This window comes from Leopardus geoffroyi, chromosome B3, assembly GCF_018350155.1.
Source record: "Leopardus geoffroyi isolate Oge1 chromosome B3, O.geoffroyi_Oge1_pat1.0, whole genome shotgun sequence".
NCBI classification, from domain to species: Eukaryota; Metazoa; Chordata; class Mammalia; order Carnivora; family Felidae; genus Leopardus; species Leopardus geoffroyi.
Window position 1 is genome coordinate 82,619,829 of NC_059337.1, and position 3,374 is coordinate 82,623,202.

Here is a 3,374-nt window from a genome sequence, read left to right on the forward strand (position 1 = left end):
TGTATCATTTAAGAATACCCTTGATGAAGCAGTAAGAATTATTAACTTTATTCAATCTGGACCTTTAAACACATATCTTCCAAATATTCTTTCTGCTGAAGTGGGAAGTACACATAAAGTACTCTTATTGCAAATTTCTAACTCTCTCTCTAAAAAAAAGTACTTGTGCTATTGGAACAAAAAAATACTTGTGCCATTTCTTGAATTATGAGCTGACCTAGCCATGTTTTTTTTTCCCCATGAAACATTGTTTATACTTGAAAGTATAACTGACACATTATGGTTATTCAGATGTGGGTATTTGGCAGACATTTTCTTGAAAATGAATGTAATGCATCTATGACTTTGAAGATACAACTGACAGAGTTCGGTTGCCAATAATAATATTTGAGATTCCAAGTGAAAATTAGTATTTAAGAAGCTTGTATTTGCTATTGTCAGCTTGACAGCTTCCCAATATGTAAAGATTTTACTGATCAGATGGGTAGTGATCTTAATAAATGTGATTTTCTGATATTGTGCAATGAAATGTGTTAACATTTGGAAGATTTGCAGAATACAGTCAAAGTGTTTTAAAAATCATCACTGCTTGATGATACAAAGTCATGCATCAACCAAAAAACAATCTGTAGTTCAATGGATTTCAATGATTAGAATATAACAAATTTCTTATTATAATTCCAGATTCTACAGTGCAGCTAAGTTTTAAGAAGTCACTACTGTGTTGTGTGAAAGGTTAGCACTCCCCTTGACAAGGATGGAAGAGGCCCTTGGGCCTGACAACATAACCACATGTGTATGGTAAAGAAATTACTACTTAATGAGTGTTGGTGTAATAACAAAGAATAATATCCAGTTATTAATTCTTTAGTATTTACACATATCTCTGTGTGAAGTGAATTTTCTTCACATACTTAAACCAAAACAACATACTATAACAGGTTGAATGCAGAAAAGATAATGGGAGTCTGGCTGTCTTATACAGAGCCAGGTATTTGAGAAAACCAAAAATATAAAACAATATCACTCTTCTGGTTTTTTTGTTTGGAGAAAAATAGTTAATTTTTAATTGAAATGTTATTTATGTTAACATGTAATGAGTTCATCATTTTTTATCATTTTTAAATGACCTTGATGAATAAGACATTTCTACATGTATTTAAATTTTGACTGCATTAAATATTGATAAATGTGATATGTATCATCCTAAGCTCTTTGAGTGGCCCGAAAACATTTAAGAGTTAGAGGGGACTTGAGACAAAAACAGTTGTGAATGACTCCACTAGGGATATTCTGGTCAAAGTTTACAGCAAGTCACACCCTCCTTCATTCCAAAAGATTGGCAAACAAACAAACAAACAAACAACAAAAAAGACAACAAAAAACAGAACCAATGTCTTCATTCTAATAACCAATAGTATTGTATTTACATTTTGTTAAGCTATTTTATTTTATGCCTCTACACATCTTGCACACAGTTAATGCCAGAATTTTACTGCCCTTCGTGTAAACTAGAACCTGAAGCCTTTTAAAAAGTGTACCAAACTCCATGGAACACTTGCAGTATTTTTATCTGTTACCTTTCTTGATTTTGATAAAAAAAAAAAAGTCATTCATAACTGCAGGTATAATGTCCTGGAATTTATTTTTTTTTTAATTTTTTTTAACGTTTTTATTTATTTTTGAGACAGAGAGAGACAGAGCATGAACGGGGGAGGGTCAGAGAGAGAGGGAGACACAGAATCTGAAGCAGGTTCCAGGCTCCAAGCTGTCAGCACAGAGCCTGATGCGGGGCTCGAACTCACAAACCGTGAGATCATGACCTGAGCTGAAGTCGGCCGCCCAACCGACTGAGCCACCCAGGCGCCCCATGTCCTGGAATTTAAAATAAATAACTGCTTGGAATTTTCTCTTTCTGCACACCCCCGCTCATGCTTGCTCTCTTTCTCTGTCTCTTGCAAAATAAATAAATAAACTTTAAGGTGAAAAAGGGCACCTGGGTGGCTCAGTCAGTTAAGCATCCAATCTTGGTTTCGGCTAAGGTCATGATCTCATGGTTAATGAGATTGAGCCCCATGTCAGGCTCTGCAGTGACTTGGGATTCTCTCTCCCCTCTCTCTCTCTCTGCCCCTCCCCCACCTTCTCTCAACATAAATAAATAAACATTTAAAACAAAAGGTATTTCCCAGTTGACTGTCCTCTCGTGTCTATCAATAACTAGTATCATTTTGGAGACTTTTTCACTGTAATAGAAATGAGATGTACCTGAAAAAGTTTAAACTGATAAAAAATAACTAATGAAATTAATGGGATAATTAAATATTTCTGTGCTCTCAGAGTTTAAAAAGGAAGAAAAAAACAGAAGTAGTCAAAAATGAGAGTAAGTCATTCTAAAGGTGACTCTGAAATTCTCTCTGATCTAGTTTTAAACGCCTCAAAGATGGAAAATAAATAAGGACAGTGGAGAAAAGAAAACTCGCTGCCAATCCACCACCTATAGATGACCACTATAAACAATTGAGGTATGTCTTTTGGGGTGCCTGGGTATCTCAGTCACTTAAGCAACCCATTCATGATTTCGACTCTGGTCATGACCTCACAGTTCGTGAGTTGGAGCTCTGCATCAGGCTCTGCACTAACAGTGTGGAGCCTGCTTGGGATTCTCTCTCACCCTCTTTCTGCCCCTCCCCTTTTCATTCTCTCTCTCTCTCTCAAAATAAATAAATAAACTTTAAAATAAAAAAGGGCACCTGGGTGGCTTAGTCAGTTAAGCATCAGACTTTTGACTTCCACTCAAGTCATATCACGGTGGTGGGATGGAGCCCCAGGTTGGTTCCCACTGAGCATGGAGCCTGTTTGGGATTCTCTCTCTATCCCTCTCTCTCACTCTCTGTCCCTCCCCCACTCACACTGTACGCTCTCTGTCTCTGTTTTTAAATAAACATTTAAAATTTTTAAAAATTTAAAAAAAGAAAAGAAAATTTTTTAAAAATTAAAAAATAAATAACTCTTTAGACTTGTAGACATTCATAAATAGAGCATGTCAATATTGCATAACTTATCTGGGTAATTATCAAGATCTTTCCCATCTCCAAGGAAGAGATCTTAGAAGATAATTTAGAGATTGTTGTCATGTCTATGACTACTTTTCACTGAGTAATTAACATGAGTCAGGAACTGTCCTAAGTACTTTATATACTTATCTTGTTTCTCAAGAACAGTGAAAGGTAGAACTGTATTCAAACCCAGAGAGCCGTGATTGTCACCCCAAGCTGCTGACCATGTTTTGTTACTTTTCATTTGGTTCAACTCCTAACCTCCCCCACTTGCCACTTTTGTGCTCTACACATGAATCTATTGTTGCCCTTAGGATA

General features: G+C 36.0%; 1 pseudogene; it reads left to right on the top strand.

The window, feature by feature from the left end:
* The first annotated feature begins 721 nt into the window (after positions 1-721).
* On the top strand, positions 722-800 carry LOC123584724 (annotated as a pseudogene).
* Positions 801-3,374: the final 2,574 nt, after the last annotated feature.